Source organism: Mobula birostris, chromosome 8 (assembly GCF_030028105.1).
Source record: "Mobula birostris isolate sMobBir1 chromosome 8, sMobBir1.hap1, whole genome shotgun sequence".
Taxonomy (NCBI): Eukaryota; Metazoa; Chordata; class Chondrichthyes; order Myliobatiformes; family Myliobatidae; genus Mobula; species Mobula birostris.
Window position 1 is genome coordinate 153890307 of NC_092377.1, and position 21658 is coordinate 153911964.

At 46.0% G+C, this 21658-nt stretch overlaps 1 protein-coding gene across 1 annotated transcript in view; it reads right to left on the reverse strand.

Moving 5' to 3' along the window:
* The window catches only part of LOC140201848 (uncharacterized), an 83522-nt gene extending 62257 nt beyond the window's left edge, over nt 1-21265 (reverse strand). Inside the window, exon 1 of the mRNA XM_072266571.1 lies at nt 21185-21265. The gene's annotated coding sequence lies outside the window, so the exon portion shown is untranslated. The remainder of the gene's footprint in view (nt 1-21184) is intronic.
* Between the last annotated feature and the right edge of the window lie 393 nt (nt 21266-21658).

Below are 21658 nucleotides of genomic sequence, written 5' to 3' on the forward strand. Positions count from 1 at the left end.
CCCCACCACCCAGGAAATGCCCCCTTCTCATTGCTCCAATCAGGAAGGAGGTACAGAAGCCTAAAGGCACACACTCAATAATTCAGAAACAGCTTCTTCCTCTCTGCCATCCAATTTCTGAATGGACAATCAACACTACCTCAACACTTCAAAAAAGAATTCTGTTTTTGCACTACTTATTTTAACTATTTAATATGCATATATATGCCGACTGTAATTCAGTTTTTTCTCAATTATTATGTATTGCATTGTACTGCTGATGCAAAGTTAACAAGTTTCATGACTTATGCCAGTGATATTAAACCTGATTTTGATCCTGATTGACTTTTCACTGTCTACTCCAAGTGTTGAGATAAGGCCTTCCCGAAAGGTCTTTGGCCCAGAATGATAGCTGCTCATCTCTTCATGGACACTGCCCTATTTGCAGAATAATCCCAACATTTCTCTGTTTTTAGTTCAAGGGCAATCAGGAATTGGCAACAACACTGCCTTTGGCAATGACACCCAAAGCCAATAGAATAATCCTGCATCCAATGTATGCCCTATTCTATTTCCGTCCCCGATCTTTCCACTGGGTGTTGCTGAGAGAGCTTAACACTCACACAGAGCTGCTTCCCCACAGGAATGGAAAGTTCCCTGGAGAAAAACAAACATTTCAAGATGCTGCAGTGCCAAATATATTTTTAGAACGGGGATTTTGTTTTAAGGTTGTATTGAGAACCGCAGCCTATGCAAGTCTTTGCTAAGTTAGACAGTAATCATCAAAGCTGGTGTTCAGAAGTTCAATGAAATATCCCTCCATCTCCCTGACAGGTTTAGTGAGACTTTCAATGTCCCACCTAGGGTAGCTGATCATCTGCTTGTGTCACTAACTCCCAATATTGCTCTTGACAGGGGTTAAGAGAATGCAGTGGAGGTAGAAGAATACTATTATCTCCAGTGGTTATCAAAGGCCCCGTTTAATCATTGCTAGCCACCACAGTCAATTCTTGTTCATTAGTGGGAGATAGTAAAAGAAAACTTGTCAAATCCCAGTAGGAAAATAGAAAGGACAAGGTGGGGAAGGGGCAGTACTGGGAAGAGAGAGAGAGAGAGACAAACAAAAAAAAGGAAGAAGTTTGTACATCAGGAACGTATGTGACAAGAATACAGCAACATTTCATTTGCTCGTGGTTCACAGCCCCAAATCCCACGTGGAGAAACCACACAGAGCAGCAGCTCCAGCGGAAGGCTGGCGGCTGGATCTCACGCCGCGAAGGCTCAGTTCTAATGCTTGCACTCAGGTCTTTTGAACTCTGATACAAGAGTCCACAGGGGCCTGTAAACATCCACTCAAAGTGTGCTTTCATGGGAGCTTCTGGAAGTCAATGAAATGTCCTTCATTAACAGCAAAAGAAACAGGCCTCAGTACAGAATACAAGGCCAATGACAGAGAGAGAGAGAGAGACAGACAGACAGAGAGACAGAGACAGAGAGACAGACAGAGACAGAGACACAGAGAGAGAGAGAGCACACATGAGCGTGTGCGCTCGCGCCTAGGTTCCAAATCATAATTCTGACTATACTTGTGAAAGTGTATTTAAAAAAAAAGAAATCCTCTATAAGTGCTGGACTTTTTAACATTCCTACCTCGGCATTGCGTTGTTCTCACTCAAACAAAGAAAAACCTTCTCAAACCGTCTCCACTCTCTCTGCAGCTTGCAGCATTTGTCTAGAAAGGTTTTGATTCCAAGGGGCAAGAGAGGGCAGTCATTCTGAGCCTGTAGCCAACGCTCAGGAAATTGTAGGCCCAAAGCCCAATTGCCTTGGCAACCTTTCAGATTCTGGCGCAAGCAACAGTCCATCCCATCTCTTTCAGGCGCAGGGTTTCAGTGGACAGGAGGTTGTTCTTTTACCCAACTCATGAGACTTTTAAGGTCATTTTGGGCATTCCCAACACTGTGACTGCAAGAACTGGCCGTTTACCAGCATTTGCAGTCAGTATAGAAGGGGTAATTTGGATACTATTTTTTTTCAAATGTGGGATTGTTCTTGGCAAAAGGTTAGTTGCAATTCCCCCTCACATTTCCTCCGCGGTTACTCAGCAGGCAAGGAAACTAACCGATGTCACAGGTTTGATCCCAGACTGTTGCTGATCTCAGCATGAGAGGCAATGGTGTCTTACAAGGGCCCTAGAGTAGAGAGGTAATTAGAGAGCTCAGAGGCCTTTGCTAGGGGTTAGCTGGAAGCCTGTAGTTGCAAATCTCAGTCAGAATGAACTAAATGAGAAAATATTTCTATCTCTGATCCTCCATCCCCTCAACTCCAACTCAGTGTTTCATTGCAGGTGTGGATTTTAGAATATAGAACAGCGAACAGTGTCCTACAATGTTGTGCCAACCTATTAACCTACTTCGAGATCTATTTAACTCTTCCCTCCTACATAGCCCTCCATTTTATTAGCATCCATGTGCCTATCTAAGAGTCTCTTAAATATCCTTAATGTATCTGTCTCTACCATTGCCCCTGGAAGACCATTCGACACACCCACCTCTCTCTGTTAAAGGAAACAACTCTGACATCTGCCTATATTTTCCTCTAATCATATTAATATTATGCCCCTTTGTATTAGCCATTTCTACCCTGAAGAAAAATGCCTGCGGCTGCCCATCCAATCCACGCCTCTGATGCCCTCCCCCAAACACATCACCTGTCACCACCATACATACAACCAGTCTACGCATGTAACAGTCACGTCTACATTTTGTTTTATAGGACTGCTTTTAATGATTATATTTACTGTGGATTTATTCTATTGTGTTTTTTACGCTTATTGTGTATTCTTTTAATGCTGCATCAGATCCAGAGTAACAATCATTCCATTCTACTTTACACTCGTGTACTGAATGACTATAAACAACCCTGGATCATTTTGTACCCCTCTGTTTTCTATGTTACATCGGTGACCAAAACCACACACGGCAAAGCTTGGGGATTCTCCGTGAGCCACTGTAACGAATACACCTTTGGGGCAAAGATCTACAACTACATTTCTTCATCGATCTCCCCCGGTGGGGGTGTTAACACAGGAGAAATAACTTCAAGGCAGGGGTTCCCAATCCTTTTTTATGCCATGGTCCAATACCATTAAGCAAGGGGTCCACAGACCCCAAGTTGGGAACCCTTCCCTGCCTTTAGGTGTGGAGCAGAAGATTCAGAGGAGCAAGCATGATTGGAGTCAAGAATGTGTTGCCTGAGGAGGTGGTGGATGCACATAGTTACACCACATTTTAGAAGTACCCAATTGCCAATGCAAGGTAGAAAACAGACCTAATATTGGTAAATGGGATTCGTGTCAACAGGTACAATGGACAACCTCTATGTGGCGGGCTGAACGTTATGTTCCTATGCTCCAAAACTCAGTGAAATATACAGCTTCTTAATTAATGACAGTCTTTGCCTTGCTCCTTAGTAACTACTGTATCTGCATCCACCACTACTCCTGGCACTGCTCCCGTACCTCTCCCTCGGGCATCGTATGGGTCTACACTCTAGGAGACATGCATCATTTCTCTATCTGCATTATATTCCATATTGCGAGTTTATTATGGCAGCTAGTCACATGAGTGGGGGGGGCGTGGTAAAAGCAAAGGGAGTAAGTTACGTCTCCATGTTTCGCTCATGGCAGTTCGCAGCTAGGATCTGAAGGGTGTTGCATCTTTTGTTGACTGCTCAATTACATTCCACTCACACTTGGGTGCGGTCAAGTTTCATTGCTTCAAAATTGTATGTCTGCTAATTCTTAATAAAGCATTGAATATACATCTTTGACTTTTGGAACAATTATTGGGGCTGAGGGCACATCATACAAGGATAACAAATCTGTGGGGATTGCCAGCAGCGGCAATTTGGTTTGGTTAGAATTGACTGCTACGTCTGTCTACACAAGCTTCGACAGTTATTCCAAATGAACACCAGCATTCAGCCGCTACAGACACATTCTTAGTCATTCACTGTGAATGATTATTTCTCATGCATAGGCAGTTTGAATAGCAGAGGCTTGTACCTTTCACAGAGGACAATGTCCCACCTTTCTGCCTCGGGGAGGAGGCGATAACCAAGGAATGAACATGAGGGAGAAAATGGAAGGCAGGATAAGTTCCAGAGAGCCCTTTGTAGAATGGTAGTTGGAGCAGAGATTCGTGAAATTATTTCCAAGATTGCCGATGGCGATGCCACTGGGGAGGGGTGAGGAGGCGAGGGTCAGGGGTTTAGAGCACAGAGAAAAAGGGTAATGAGGAAAAACTTGGATACAACAGGGTTTTCCCCAAGAGCCTCTTAAATAGGTACATGGAGTTTAGAAAAATACAGGGATATGTGGTAGGGAAATTCTAGGCATTCTCTAGACTCGGGTTACATGGTCAGCACAATATTGTGGTCCAAAGGGCCTGTAATATGCTGTAAATTTCTATGTTCTAACTTTGGGGTGAGTAAAAATGTGGGGGACTAGGGACATGAAATTCAGGGCAAGCTGAAGGAATTCAGGAAGCCATGTCAGTTCCAAAATAAATGAGCTGTAGGATTGGAATGGATTGAAATGGAAGAGCAATTTGTTCCTGGCTCTTACAGTGGGAGTAACTAAACCACAGCCATACTTAGCAAATATTAATTCAACTGCTACAAAAAAAATAAGGAAGGCTCCAACTTGGATGGCATCCCTGAAGGGCCTTTGTTGCTGTTCCTTGAGGTAATGCTGCTTAGAGCATGGATCATGAAACAATACTCTGCCCTCAAGACAAATCTGAGGTGGTGGAACAGAGATCCAGTCCCTGTTATTAAGAGTATTGGATTAGTCAACTGTCTTAAACTTGATTTACAGTTGCTCTATGACAGCAATTACAAAAGAAGGTGGGAAAGAAAATGCTTAGAAGATAGAACCTGTTATTCACATTTGTCAGGAGGTACTCTGAAGTAATAGTGTTAGACGGCTACTTCTACCCAGTATCTTGTTAGCAAATGTATATTTGCTAGAGAACAAGACTGAGGGCCCAAGGATAAAATTGCTATTTCAGGGGGAAATGAGAAATTGCTACATTCTATGTTTCACAGAGACATAGCTCACTGCAGATCATGTACTATATATCAGTAAGACCTGAAGGCTTCTTGATACATCAGATGGACTGGATTGCTGACTCAGAGAAGGCAAAAGGTGGGAGTCTGTGTTTCACGATAAACTCTTTTTGGTGCTGGGACGTAACGATCTTATCACACTCTTGTTCCCCTAACCTGGAATATTTAACTATCAAGTGGCAACTGTTACTTATCAAGAGGGCTTTTCTCCTTGATCCTGACCGCAGCTTACATACCGGCAAAAGCCAACATTACACACAAGAGAAAACCTGCAGGTGCTGGAAATTGGAGCAACAAACACAAAATGCTGGAGGAACTCAGCAGGACAGGCAGCATCTACAGAAAAAAGTACAGTCAACATTACAGACTGAAACCCTCCAGCAGGACTGGAGAAAAAAAAAGCTGAGGAGTAAATTTGAAAGGTGGGGGGCGGGGGGGGGGAAGAGAGAAACGCCAGGTGATAGGTAAAATTTGGAGGGGGAGGGATGAAGCAAGGAGCTAGGAAGTTGAATGGTGAAAGAGACTGAAGGCCATGGAAGAAAGAAGAGTGTGGGGGGGGGGGGTAGCGTGGAGGAGCACCAGAGGGAGGCGATGGGCAAGGAGATAACATGAGAGAGGGACAAGGGGATGGGAAATGGTGAAGGGGTGGGGGAGGCATTACTGGAAGTTTGAGAAATTGAGCCATCACGTTGGAGGCTACCCAAACGGAATACAAGGTGCTGTTCCTCCAACCTAAGTGTGGTCTTATCCTGACAGTGGAGGTGGAATTAAAATGGGTGGACACTAGGAGATCCTGCTTGTTCTGGCGGACGGAGCATAGATGCCTGGCAAAGCGGTTTCCCACTCTACGTTGCATTTCACCGATACACAAGAGGCCACACTGGGAGCACTGAACACAGTACATGACCCCAACAGACTTACAGGTGGAGTGTTATATTCCATTTGGGTAGCCGCCAACCTGATGGCATGAACATTGATTTCTCAGACTTCCAGTAAAGCTTCCACCCTATCCACCTTCACCATTTCCCAACCCCCTGGACCTTTCTCATGTTATCTCCCTGCCTACCCATCACCTCCCTCTGATGCTCCCACCCCCTTCCCACTTCCCTTTCTTTCATGGCCTTCTGTCTCTTTCACAGATCAACTTCCTAGTTCTATGATTCATCCCTCCCCCTCAAAGTTTCACCAAAAGCCAGCATTAATCAGGCACTCGAGATATTGAATGCTACCATCACCAAGAAACAGCCCACCCAACGCATTCCAAATCATAGTCGGTGACTTCAATCAGGCTTGTTTGAAGAAATTGCTGCCTAATTATCATCAATATATCACCTACAGCACCAGGGGTCCCAAAGCATACTACCACTGCTATATGACAATTAGGAATGCCTACTGTTCCATGCTTAGAATGCATGTTGGGAAATCTGATCACTTGGCTGTCCTCCTCCTATCTGCATGTAGGCAGAGGATAAAGAGCAAACCTCCAGAGATAAGAACAAGAGGCAGTTGTGAGCGGCTGAAGAGCAGCTGTGAGATTGCTTCCAGTTGGTAGACTGGGCTGTGTTCAAGGACTCAGAAGATCTGAACGAATACACCACAATTGTCACGGACTTTCCATGAAAACAGTTGTCAATGAGTGTGTCCCCACAAACTCATTCAGAGCCTTCCCCAACCAGAATACCTGGATGAATCATGAGATCCACAATCTGCTAAGGGTCAGATCAGCGACATTAACATCTGGCAACCGAGGAAGACACGAGAGGTTCAGGCACGATGTCTGGAAAGCCATCTCACGTGTGAAGTGGCAATTCCAGACCGAACTTGGATCGCTGACGGATGCTCGACAGCTGTGGTAGGGCTTGAACACTATTACCTCGTACAAAGTGAAACCAAGTAACACAGGCGACAGTAACGCTCCGCACCCAGGTGAGCTCAATACCTTCTATGCTCGCTTTGACTGTCAAAACATGGAGAAACCTTCACAAACTCCCACAGCCCCCGCTGACCCTGTGTTTTTAAGTCTTTGAGGCCACCGTGAGAGAACCTTCAGGAGGGTGTGCCCATGGAAAGCACCCGACCCAGATGGGGTAACTGGTTGAGCACTAAAGACCTGTGCTGATCAACTGGCTGGACTGTTCACTGATTATCTTTAACTTCTCGCAGTCTGAAGTACCCACCTACTTCAAACAGGCTTCAGTTATACCGGTGCCTAGGAAGAACATGGTAACCTGCCTCAGTGACTGTCATCCAGTAGCATTTACATCCACTGTGATTAAATACATTGAGAGGTTGGTGATGAAGCACATTAACTGCTGCCTGAGAAGTGACTTGGATCCATTCCAATTTGCCTATCAGAGGAACAGGTCCACAGCAGATGCCATTTGATGGACTCTTCTTTCAGCCCTGGAACATCTGGATAGTGAAGACGCATATGTCAGGATGCCCTTTATCAACTACAGCTCGGCATTATATACCATCGTCCCCTCAAAACTAATCAATAAGCTTCAAGAAACTGGCCTCGATACCTCTTTGTGCAACTAGATCCTCAACTTCCTCACATTCAGACCCCAGTCAGTTCAGATTGGCAAAAACATCTCCTCCACTATCACCATCAGCACAAACATAGCACAAGGCTGTGTGCTCAGCCTCCAGTTCTAGTTGGTTTATACTGATGACTGTGAGGCTAAGCACAGCTCCAATGCCATGCTTAAGTTTGATGACGACAAGACTGCTGCTGGCGGAGTCAGAGGAGGTGATGAATCAGCATACAGTACAGGAGGGAGACTGAAAATCTAGCTGAGTAGTACCAAAACAACAATTCAATGTCAGCAAGACCTGGGAGCTGATTATTGATCTCAGGGTGAGGAAACCAGAGGTCCAGGAGCAGTTCTCATTGGAGGATCAGAGTTGGAGAGGGTCAGCAACTTTAAATTCCTAACTGTGTTATTATTTCAGAGGGACTGTCCGGGGCCCTGCACGCAAGTGCAGTTATGAAGAACGCCCTTGAATGGAAAATACTACTGTAAGGGGGTTTCGTCTTTTATGTTATTGTCTAGGCTAATTAAAATGGCTTCTTTGTTATGTTATACTTGGGAATGCTTCTTTGTTATGTTAAACGCTGAGAAAGTCCTTCCCGCTAGCAGTTTGTTTTGGATTATCTATTGATATGAGGACGAATGAACCAATTGCAATAGTTGTTATGCTTTTGGTGTGTCTGAAGATATTGTATGCACGGGGTTTTGGGGCAGAAGGCGGGAGAGGGAGACGGAGGATGGACCAGGTGCTGTGAGTCCGCTAATGGGGGTCGGACCCCGAGCGGGGTGTTCGGCGAGGAGAGGAGACGGAGACGGACTCGTGTGGAGCGTCTGGTCGACCACCGTTGTTGGTCGAGGTGGTCCAAGGGGTCGCAGGGTGAAGAAGAAGGGTCCTGAGCTCCAACTGTTTGTGCACGAAGAGATTGAACTTTGATAAGTGTGGCACCTTTTATATTTTATTCTCTATTAATTATATAGTTCCAGTAATATCTATAAACTGTAAATCATTTAATTGTATCTGGTGTATTGTCTGTTATTTGGGCGGGGTGGGGTACATCACACAGCATCCACACAAACTAATAACCCAGTGTGCTGGGGCCGAGGGCCATTTCCCTAGATGACAGTGAGCCGAGCGACCCTGAGGGTGGCCACACTACAAAATGTACTGGATATGGCTCAGTCCATAATGGGTAAAGCCCCCCCACTATTGAGTACATCTGCACAGGGTGTAGTTGCAGGAAAGCAGCATCCATCATCAGGGACCCCCAGCCACCCAGGCCATGCTGTCTTCTTACTGCTGCCATCAAGGTGGTGGTACAGGAGCCTCAGGGATCACACCACCATGTTCAGGAACAGTTATTACCCCTGAACTACCAAGCTCTTAAATCAGACGCGATAACTTCACCCAACCTGAATCCTCCCTTCGCTGAACTGTTTCCACAACCTATGGACTCATTTTCAAGGACTCTTCCTCTCATGTTCTCGATTTTTATTGTTCAGCTATTTACTACTGTTAGTTTTCTTTTCTTTTGTAATTGCACAGTTTGTCTTTTGCACGCTGGTTGTTGTGTGTCCTGCTGGGTGTGGCCTTTCATTGATTCTATTGCATTTCTCAGATTTACTGTGTATGCTTGCAAGAAAAACCAGTCTCAGGATTTCCTATGATGATATATATCAAAAACATACACATACTTTGATAACAAAACTTACTTTGAACTAAATATATTTTTAACCTTGTAATTTTACCTGCCTCTACAGTGATCCGACAGATCTATCATACCCACTTTCCTTGTCTAAACCTCGTAATTTTATACAATTCTAAAAGGTCACCCCCTCAGTCTCCTGTGCTCCAAGGGAAAACATCCCAGCCTATCCAGTCACTCCATGTAACTAAAGCCCTCCAGTCCTGATAACATACACATGAATCTTTTCTGTAGCATTTCCAGGTCAGTGACATCTTTCCTACATCTGGCTGACCAGAACTGCACAAACTCCCCACAGTTGTAACTCAGTGCCCCGACCAACGAAAGCAAACATGACAACTGTCTTTACTCTGACGACAAATGCAATTAGCATGCACAGTGAAAGAAGAAGAGATATTGTGAAAGGCAGGAATTCTCTGCAACCAAGTGTTGTTTCAGGAAATCCAGGGAAACTTGGTTGTGCGGATTCACAATTGGCTTCCCCACTGAAGGCAGATGGTGGTAGTAGGTGGAGCATATTCTGCCTGGCAGTCTGTGAGTAGTGTTGTTACGCAGGGATCTGTTCTGGGACCTCTGCTCTTGGTGATTTTTATAAATGACTTAGATGAGGAAGTGGAATGGTGGGTTAGAAAGTTTGCGGATGACACAAAGGCAGTGGATAATGTAGAAGGTTACAAGAGGATACTGATAGAATGCAGAACTGGTCTGAGAAATGGCAGATACAGTTCAATCCAGAAAAGTGCAAAGTGATACGCTTTGGAAGGTCAAACTTGAAGGCAGAATACAAGCTTAATGGCAGGATTCTCAGCAGTGTAAAGGCAGAGAGAGACCTTGACATCCATGTCCACAGGTCCCTCAAAGTTTCTATGCACGTTGATAGGATGAATGGTGTATTGGCCCTCATTAGTTAGGGAATGAGTTCAAGAGCCACAAGATAATATTGCAGCTTGATAAAACTCTGGCTAGATCGTGCTTGGAGTATTGTGTTCAGTTCTGGTCACCTCATTATGGCAAGAGCATGGAAGTTTCAGAGAGTGCAGAGGAGATTTATCGGGCTACTGCCTGGATTACAGAGCATGTCTTATGTGGAGAAGTTGAACAAGCTAGGGCTCTTCTCTTTGGAGTGGAGGAGGAGGGGTGATAGAACATGGAATATAGAATAGTACCACACAGTACAGGCCCTTCGGCCCACAATGTTATGGCGACCCTTAAACCCTACCTCCCATATAACTCCCCCCACCTTAAATTCCTCCATATACCTGTCTAGCAATCTCTTAAATTTTACTAGTGTATCTGCCTCCACCACTGACTCAGGCAGTGCATTCCACGCACCAACTACTCTGAGTAAAAAACCTTCCTCTAATATCTCCCTTGAACTTCCCACCCCTTACCTTAAAGCCATGTCCTCTTGTACTGAGCAGTGGTGCCCTGGGGAAGAGGTGCTAGCTGTCCACTATCTATTCCTCTTAATATCTTGTATACCTCTATCATGTCTCCTTTCATCCTCCTTCTCTCCAAAGAGTAAAGCCCTAGCTCCCTTAATCTCTGATCATAATGCATACACTCTAAACCAGGCAGCATCTGGGTAAATCTCCTCTGTACCCTTTCCAATGCTTCCACATCCTTCCTATAGTGAGGCGACCAGAAATGGACACAGTACTCCAAGTGTGGCCTAACCAGAGTTTTATAGAGCTGCATCATTACATCGCGACTCTTAAACTCTATCCCTCGACTTATGAAAGCAACACCCTACAAGCTTTCTTAACTACCCTATCTACCTGTGAGGTAACTTTCAGGAATCTGTGGACATGTATCTCCAGATCCTTCTGCTGCTCCACACTACCAAGTATCCTGCCATTTACTTTGTACTCTGTCTTGGAGTTTGTCCTTCCAAAGTGTACCACCTCACACTTCTCCGGGTTGAACTCCATCTGCCACTTCTCAGCCCACCTCTGCATCCTATCAATCTCTCTCTGCAAACTTCGACAATCCTCTACACTATCCACAACACCACTAACCTTTGTCATCTGCAAACTTGCCAACCCACCCTTCTACCCCCACATCCAGGTCGTTAATAAAAATCATGAAAAGTAGAGGTCCCAGAACCGATCCTTGTGGAACACTACTAGTCACAACCCTCCAAACCGATGATAGAGACATAAATAGAGTGGACAGACAGGGTAGCAATAACTAATGAGTAGGCACAATTTTAAGATGATTGGAGGAAAGTACGGAAGGAGGAGAATATCAGAAGTAGGGTTTTTATTTATTTTTAACATAGTGGTAAGTACATTGAATGCACTGTCAGGGGTGGTGGTAAACACAGATAACTTAGGGGCATTTAAAAGACTTTGATAGGTACATGGATGAAAGGAAATTAAGGACAATGTGGGAGGGAAGGGTTAGGTTGACCTTGGAGTAGGTTAAAAGGTTAACAAAACATTATAGGCTGAAAGGCCTATACTGTTCTATGTTCAGCCCTCACTGGAAAAATGCAGTTCTGGTTAGTCACAATCCAGAAAGGACTGTGCTGAGGCATGATGCAGAAGAAAGCAAGAGAGAACAATTTGTACAGGGTCTCCTTCTGCTGACTGTAGTGGGTGGTGTTGCCCAGAAAAGAAAGGCTACATTTTTCCTTCTGTTCTGCTGCAGAGAGACATGATTCATCATCAGCAACTCCTCACAGAGCAGAGAGAAGAAATCTAACCCGAGAGAGATACCATTATCAGCAAAGATTCAGCAAGTGACCCTGATAATTTCCACTGAGTAGTGGAACAATTATGGAGTTAAGTCACAGAGGGGCCATAATGCCCAGTGAGATCCAAGGAGGCAAACAGCTGCTTTAGCAATGCTTCATGTTATGGGTATTGATGTGAACTTTAAGGATGGTCCTTTTTTTGAAAAATGAAACGGGAGGATAACAGCTGGGCCAGTTTTTATTGGGAAAATCGTGCTGAGTTGCAGTTCTGAGCTGCTGTAGTCTGTGCAGTGAAGATACTCTGCAGTACAGGAACCTTGCACTGATATATCTTCCTCTGTAAGCAGTCCCTCAGGATCAAGGATGACCTGCTTTCAGTCACGTTTTCTAGGTTCTGAGGTAACTGATGAGATCAGTGTGGGACCAGCAAACCTTTCCTCAGATGGGACAGGAGGCGGCGAGCAGGCGGGTAGCTTTGCGCACCTTCCACTGCGCCTGCGGGGTTTCTGTACGCTCAAGCTTCTCAAATCCCCCCAAGAATTGGACTTGCTGGACACAGAAACTCCAAGGACAGAAGCAACAACATACTGAATGAAGAGGCAAACTGAGCACGAGGATGACAAAAGGTCTTGGCCCAAAACGTCGACTGTACCGCTTCCTAGAGATGCTGCCTGGCCTGCTGCGTTCACCAGCAACTTTGGTGTGAGTTGTATGAGAATGACAGCCTGGTCAGAGTGGATTTCTGGATGGAAATTGACAATAGAAGTTCATAGGTACATACAAATTAGATGGAGTATACTACTCAGCTCCTCAAACACGTTCTGACGTTCAATAAGGTACAATTGCATTTTCAACTCAACATATCCCTTGCACGCTACAAAAGAGCACACCGATGCCCCCACTTCCTCAGGTGGTCACAGAAATTTGGCATGCCCCTGATGACTCTTACTGGAATCTTCAGAGGCGCAGCATCGAAGGCATCCTATTCAGAAGCATCACGACTTGGTGTGGCTGCTGGCCAAGTTCCAAAACATTGCAGAGAACTGCGCGCACAGCCCAGGCCATTCCACAAGCCAGCCTCCCTTCCCCTCGACTCCATCTACACCTCCTGCTGCCTTGGGAAGGCAGCCAACATAATCAGGGATCCCTGCTGCTGTGGGCATTCTCCCTTCTCCCCCTTCCTGTTGGGCAGAAGATACAAAAGCCTGCGAGCATGCACCTCCAGGCTTAAGGGCAGCTTCTATCCCATGCTTATCAGATGAGCAAGATCTTGATCTCCCAATCCAACTTATTTTGCCCTTGTACATTATTTTAAAAAAAAACACTATATGTACTGTACTTCCTTTGTAACTGTGACACTGTATTCTGCATTCTTTTTACTGCCCTGATGTAATAATGTAAGATCTGTCTGGGTGGCAAGTTAAACAAAAGTTTTTCACTGCGCCTCAGTACATGTGCCAATAATAAACTAATACCCTTTTGCCTCTTTACGTATCAAGAATTTATTTACTTTCAATCTAAAAATATTCAAAGACCGTTGTCTGGGGAAGAGAGTTCCAAAGACTTTTAAGTCACTGTGAATAAACAAAATTGCCTAAACTCTTTTTTTTTAAAAAAAAGAGATGACCCTTCATTTACAAGCCTTCTGGAAATCTGAGAACACATAAAGCTCATGTTGTTCGCAGCTGGCCAGCCGACCAATTCTGCCCGCACCGCGTCTTCCTCTCCGAAGTCAGGAAGGCAATGCCAAGCCAAGTTTCTGCCCCTTCCAATTACCAGAGAACACTTCAAAAGACCATGTTATTCTTGAAGGTGCACCTGAGAAAGGGTCTTTTTAATTGGTGGGGGGGGGGAGGGGAGGTGTTGGGTGATGAGGCATCAAGATCAAGTCAAAGGGGGAAAAGGGGATGGGCTGGTGATGGGAGGGCAGAGAGGGCATTGACGGTGCAAATAGAGGATTTGCAGGAAGTTAGAAGAAATTTGAGAGTTTGAGAGTCTATGGCCAAAGACAGAGTTCAAGGCCTTTCTGTGTGTGACAGGGGGGTGGGTGGGAAAGGGGCTCGTTGTGGTGCTATTTTGTTCCATTGTTGTTGCTCTGCTGAACATTGGGGGCATGCTACATTGACACCAGAATGTGTGGCAACACTTGCAGGCTGCCGCCAACACGTTCCACTGTAGATTTTGACGTACATGTGGTAAATAAATCTGAAACCTAGCAAACATTGAAAGGCCTAGATAGAATGGAGGTGGAGAGGATGTTTCCTGTAGTGGCTGCCTCTTGTACCAGAGGGTACAACATCGGAAATAAAAGGATGTCACTTCAGAACAGAAGTGAGGAGGAATTTCTTTAGCCAGAGGATGGTGAATCTGTGGAATTCATTTGCACAAATTGTTGTAGAGGCCATCTTTGGGTACATTTAGGGAGGAGATTCATAAATTTCTTAATTAGTAATGGTGACAAAGGCTAAAGGGACAAGGCAGAAAAATGGGGTTGAGAGTCAGCCATGATCAGATAGCAGAGCAGACTTGATGGGCCAAATGGCTTAATACTGCTCCTATATCTTATGGGTGGTAGGGTGGAGACATATCTCTACCAAAGGAGGCACAAGGCAATCTTTCCATCCACGAGTCTGCAGATCACCTTTCAGCAAGGTGTAGCACCTGCTTAGCCCCACCATCAAGGTCATGTGAAGCCATGGGAGCAGGTGGTGGATGGTCGTATGAGCAGCCGATGCACATCACAAGTCCTGGTTATGCGACCACTGACGCCAGGCAGACAATCTCTGAACAGTATTGATAATGGCTGGGGTCACCTATCTTGTAAAGTCACTGCCAAGAAGGCAGCAATGGCAAGTCAATTCTGTAGAAAAATTTGCCAAGAACAATCATGGTCATGAAAAGACCATGATCACCCACGTTATACGACACGGCACAAGGCACAAGGAATGAACAATGTCTTGTGGTGTTAGAGGATGAGGACTAGGGATAGACAGCAGGAGGCAATCAAGAACAGATGGGAAAAAGTAGAATCCCATGGAGACCACTCTTGCCATTTGGACATAACGCATGGAAACAGGCCCTTTGGCCCATCAAACCTATGCCAACCATCAGCTACCCATTTGCCAGAAACCCATTTTATTCTCTCCACATTCCCATTACTGTCCTCCCCCCCCCACCCCCGATGCTATCACTTAACTACTCAAGGAACAGTTTATAATGGCCAGTTAACCTACCAACCTGCAACATCCTCCCATGTTGCTAAGAAACCAAAATACTCAGGGGGAACCCCCTTGGTCAAAAGGAGAACATGCAGACTCCACATTGGACCCAAGTCTCTCTAGCACTGTATGAGCTGTGCTACATGGTCTGCTGTGCCAACTGTGTTGTTAGGAGTGAATGTGGAGGCAGAGTGATGAGGGGGAGAGTAGGGCACAGGTTTAAGGTTGCAACTGGCTTTGTAGTTAAAGAACAAGGATAATCCCCTGTGAATTTGGAGCAGGAAAGGTAGGCGTGGCCCAGTCAGATGTGGTCAGGGTTGAGCCTGCTAACTGATGAACAGAGACAATCAGTGCCAAGTTCTTGTTTTCATAAACTGTGGCAGGTCAGAAATCTCCGAGAGTTCACAGTCACACAAAGGAAAAGCAAACACAGCCTGCAGGCTCACTGTGCCCCAGCCCAAGACTTGTCAGTGCACCAGCATGCGAGGCAAGGTGAGGGGGATGTGGGCAAGAGTAACAGGCAGCCGAACAACAGGAATGCATCAAGTCTGGCCTAGGTGTTAGCATTCCCGGGAGGTGGCAGGGGAGGGAAGGAGACGGGATGGAGCAGAAGCAGGAGGGGGAATAAAGAGAGGGGAGAGAGGAAATAGTAAGTTTATTGAAGGGTGGGACAGGAGGGAAAGCAGTTCAGGTGGTGAATGTACAGGGGGAAATGGAGAGGCTAATGGAGGAGAAAGCACACCCATACCAAGGAATGAGTGGAGAGGAAGGGAAACAGGAATGGATAAGGGAGGGATCAAGATGGACAGGGTAAGTAGAAAGGAAATAGTGAGGGTGTAGGAAAGAGGCTGTGGGTAAAGGTGTGTTGTGGAGAAGGAAGGGAGAGTGGAGAAGGAGACTGGCCAGAGGAGAAGGCAGAGGGGAGAAAGGTGAGAAGGAGTGGAAAAGGAGACAGTGAAATGAAAAATGTTATATTGTGGAGTCGGAAGGAAGAATAGGCAAGCATTAGCCAATAAAACTAATAATAGGCAACCATTAGTCTCGTCAGACCATGGATTTGCACCTTGGAAGGATTCCAGGGTGTAGGCCTGGGCAAGGTTGTATGGAAGACCGGCAGTTGCCCATGCTGCAAGTCTCCCCTCTCCACGCCACCGATGTTGTCCAAGGGAAGGGCACTAGGGCCAATACAGCTTGGCACCACGGTCATCACAGAGCAATGTGTGGTTAAGTGCCTTGCTCAAGGATACAACATGCTGCCTCAGCTGAGGCTCAAAGTAGCGACCTTCAGATCACTAGACCGACGCCTTAACTACTTGGCCACGTGCCAACACCCAATAGAACTAATACTGAATGGTTAAGCATTTGTTTCAAGCTAAAACATTCTTAACAGATTAGGATTGTTACAGGAGCTCTGAACTGATATCCGATTTGTGTCTCCATCGTCAATGAAAGCCTTAAGCATTTTCCAGTTATATAACTGCCCAATGCATATTGGTTAATGGAGATAACAATGGTGCATATACTATAGACACAAGAGATTTAGCAGATGCTGGAAATCCAGAGCAACACACACAATGACCTGGAGGAACTCAGGTCAGGCAGCAGCTACTTGGTCCAGTCCCAATGAAGGGTTTTGGCCTGAAATATCGGCTTTTCATTTCTCCATAGATTCTCCCTAACCTGCTGAATTCCTCCAGTTTTCTGTGCATGGTGCATACAGCATACTTAATTTTTAAACTCAATAAAATGTTCATTTGATCCCAACCTACCATTGAATATGAATATCACACTCCCACCCACTTCCCCCCCCCGCCCAATAATACTTGAGAAATTTTGCATCAGAAATTGTATCAATCCCCCTAAATACAGCACTGTGCAAAAGTCTTAGCACGTACTGGATATATAGCTAGGGTGTCCAAGACATTTGCAAAGTCAGTTGTCAAAGTGGAGCAGAGAGCAAGTTTGTAAATCTGGTGAGGCTAGAGCACTTCGGGAGGGGTATGGGACAAGTAGCAGAGAAGGAATACCAAGGCGGGGAGGGGTGGGATGAGCGCAGGTACAGACACACCCAGCACTGAGATGCCAGGCAAGATCATTTGATTCCAAACCTTTGGTTTACTTGCCATTACAGAATGCATCTCTGGTGCTCCCGCTCCCTTCCCTCCCACCAAAACTATGATTCCCCTCTCCCTGCCCCCTTACCGCTCTCAGTCCACAAGAGACCTATATCTGAATCAAGTTTGTCACTCACACATCGTGAAATTAAGTTTTTTTTGCAGCAACAGCAGTACAGTGCAATACATGAAATTACTATAGTACGGTGCAAAAGTCTTAGGCATCCTGGCTATATCGACATTATATGACTTTTGCACAGTACTGCATATTCGGCGTCTTTGCAGTCCTATTTCATCGTAAATTCCAGAGGCTTACCACCCTCAGTGAAGAGATTTCTCCTCTGCTCAATCTTAAATGTCTTGTCCTGTATTTGAGACAGTGAACTGCATTCGTTCTGGCCTTTCCGTCCTTGCATCCAATCTGTCCACCCTTCTCGGCATTAAATATTTCAATTGAAACCCTACTCACTCTTACAAACTCTGAACAAATACGGATCTAACTGATCTAATCCTTTCTGCAGTGGCGGCCTTGCAATCCCAGGAATGAGTCTGACCCGGTTGGTCCTGCTATTCCGCTCTTTGCCCACATCCCGACGGGTTTCTCCCACCCAGATGATTCCAGATTGCACGGGTCACAATGTCTGCCACTGGGGATCCAACAACCCAACCTTGTCCTTTCACAGCAGGGGCGTCCAACCTGGGGTCCAAGGACACTCCCCCCGCCCCCCGCAGTCAATGGTAGGGGTGATGGCATAAAAAAGTTGTGACCCCCTGCTTCATGGCATAGCTAGAGGGAAATTGTCTGCACAATTCAAATCCAGGGACATACCGTTTATATTGTGACTCTTTCAGACGCTAGAGAAATGACCGGGACATCATTGCACTTAAAAGTGTGATGTCTGGAATGTGAATCACCAGGGTCTGACGTTAATTTTTCCAGTTGTAATAAATATTCTGCACTGAGAGACATTTATCTGACTAGCTGTGACCCCCTCCGTTCACATCAGCTAATATCGTGCGTAATATCCCAACAACTCATGAATTCAAACTCCGCCGGACTGCTCTGCTGCTACTGCAAAAAAAAAGCTAATTTTCACAGTATTTATAACCCGTGTATATGTGCTTGTGACAACGATAAACTTGAACTAGGACATGCATGCTCTACAATACTAAATTCTGATTTAATAAATACCATTATAATCTCTCTGAACCAACACCATCAGTGGGATATATGTGACCATGCATTAAACAGTGATAGTCAGTACAACGCCCCCAGTCTATACAACACAGGCGATATAATGCTGCGCTACATCCATTTGTCCTCTGAGTTTGAAGATGATCATGACATGATAGGTTGCTGCGCTTAACGCGCGTGGCTGATCTGACTAATTTGTCCTTTCGGTGATATACCGAGCAAGGGGACACTGTTTGGGTTGCCTGATTAACAGTGGGATCGCTGCTGCCTGCACTGCTGTCGTCAGCTGTTCATTGTCCTCCCACCCCCCACCCCCCTACAGACCGAGACTCCAGTCCGGAGAAGGCTTTGATGAAGGAATGACTGTGGCTGAGCTCATCTCACGTCTCAGGAACAGAGCTGAAACACTTCAAGGATAACACAAGGAAGTCCTTGAAACATTTTGTGTGCCTTCCTTGAGAGCGCCCTTCCTCCATTACTATATATAGCGTTCAAAACATGTCATGTGATTTATTATAATGCAGCTCGGCATATTGGGCTGGAACCGGAGGAACGAGAGGGCTAATTGACTCACTGTGTTTTCACCACCAGACCGAGAGATGGTGAAAGTTCGGTGACCTAATAGGCTGGAAAATCCAGAACTAGAGGGCACAGGTTTGAGGTGAGAGGGGAGAGGTTAATAGGAAGCTCAGGGACAACTTTTACAAACACGGAGACTGGTCAATATATGGAATGAGCTGCCAGAGGAAGTGGTTGAGGCAGATAGATTAACATTTTAAAGGAACTTGGACAGGTACGCAGATAGGAAAGGTTTAGCACAGGGAACCCCAATCTTTATTATGCCATGACCCTTACCATTAACCAAAGAGTCTGTGCACCCTAGTTTGGGAACCCCTGGTTTAGGGGAATATGGGCCCAACAAAGGCAAATGAGAATCTTGACCCAATTGGCCTTTTCCATGTTGTATGACTATTGCCTGCCTTTATGCCATAAGTCTTAAGATAATAAATATTATCAGTATTAAATTAATGGCCGTCAGAACTCTGCCTCATAGTTCCAGATGAAAAGATGTGACCCTGATCTCCAGTCTGTGTGGAGTTTGCATGATCTCCCTGTGTGACCCCGATCTCCAGTCTGTGTGGAGTTTGCATGATCTCCCTGTGTGACCCCGATCTCCAGTCTGTGTGGAGTTTGCATGATCTCCCTGTGTGACCACAATCTCCAGTCTGTGTGGAGTTCGCATGATCTCCCTGTGTGACCACAATCTCCAGTCTGTGTGGAGTTTGCATGATCTCCCTGCAACCACATGGATTTCTATTGGGTTCTGATGTCAGGTTTCCTTCGTGTCCCAAAGGTGTGCTAAAGATTTAAACTTGATGCAGCAAATTGCACCTTAGCAGAGGCAAGTGTGTGTGTGTGTGTGTGTGTGTGTGTGTGTGTGTGTGTGTGAGAGAGAGAGAGAGAGTGTGAGAGACACACACACACAGATACACAGCCAGAGAAACGCCACAGACAGAGAGAGAGAGAGAGAGACACACACACACAGAGCACAAGACACACAGACTGAAAGAGAGAGAGACAGAAAGAGAGGTAAATGAAACATTGGATTGCTAGCATGGACTGAATGGGCCAGATAGTCCCATTCTGTACTCCAATCATCATTTAACATTTGTCACGCTTTCTGTAAAGAGAATTCCAAATCTCCATTTAGCAAACTTAACTGTGGGGGATACTCCCACTGAATGCACAATGCATGATTCCAAGGAGGGGAGTTGCCAATGGGATATGGGAATTAAACCGCCCCCGAAAGGGTTAAACAGGCAGTTGAAGTGCTTGCAGCAGAAGTTAATTAAGTATTGGCTCCTGCCTGTGGTTCTGTGCAAGCACTGTCTCAGGATATAGCAACAGTTTTCCCATGGTTTCCAGATATCAAACTGTTTCCACAACAGAGACATAAATATGCTGCATTTTAATTACGTTGCCACTCCCCCTCCTCCTCCCTCACAGGTACAGACACATCAGCCAGAACATCCTCCACCCATCTCACACCCTCCCACACGTATCTGAACCCCTACAACTTCAATCCCCCTCCTCCACGCCACTCCGCCCTACATTCAGCACAGCATCCAAACAGACCAGTCCACACTTTCACACAACACCGCACTTCTCACACAGTCCCCACATCCGCCCGCGTCTGTCCTCAGCTGCACGCCCACCCACTGTCACGCTCTCCACGAGAGCGCAATAGTCTCGGCTCACCCCACTGCCCCTGGACACCTTCCCCACTTCCCCCTTCCCTGCCAGCAGACACACCCACACACTCCCTGGGTCTCTGCACCCCAGGCCGACCTCATGTATACACCCTGACTCAGAATGAACTGCTTGGAGAGCTCCAGGCGGAGGCGGTGGGCGGGTTCTCGCTACAGCACTGCTGCGAATCCACGTCATGATAAGGCATGAGGAACTGTCTGGGTTAGCAGAACTCCCTCCCCGAGCGTTTCCCAGAGTGCCGGCTTTTTATAACCTGACCCAGTTTAGCATGGAGCACAGCTAGTCCTTGCTGCCGGGGTCTCTAACACCGCAGAAACATTGCCAAAGTTGATTCACACTCACTCCGTGCTGAAGGGCCGCTGGTGCCACTTCAGTCTCAGATCAACCAGTGCGCGGCCACCTTGGCAAAGTCTAACCTCTGCTGGTGAAAGATGAAATCAGACTGTACTGAAACAAGAGAAAACTTGTGGGCAGAAATTTCAAACGCGGCTCGATGTCCTTGCGGGAGTTCGACCGAGGAGAGAAACCTCTTCAAAATCAGACTCGACCCCTTGTTTCCACAGCCCCGTCAAGTTTAGCCTGTCAAAACAAACAGTGTCTCCAGATGACAATGAAAGCGGAGATATACTGTCTCGTCTGGTTGGGCTGGGGGGGGGGTGGCAAGCTCGGGTCGAGGGTCAGGAGGTTACAGGTTCAAATCTATTCTAATGCCCAAGCAAGCAGTGCCGGGGGAACACTATACCCTGAGCTAGAGGCTACACCCCCGCATGCCTACTCCTGAGATCTGCTCTTAGAACATTTTGTACACTCAGAAAG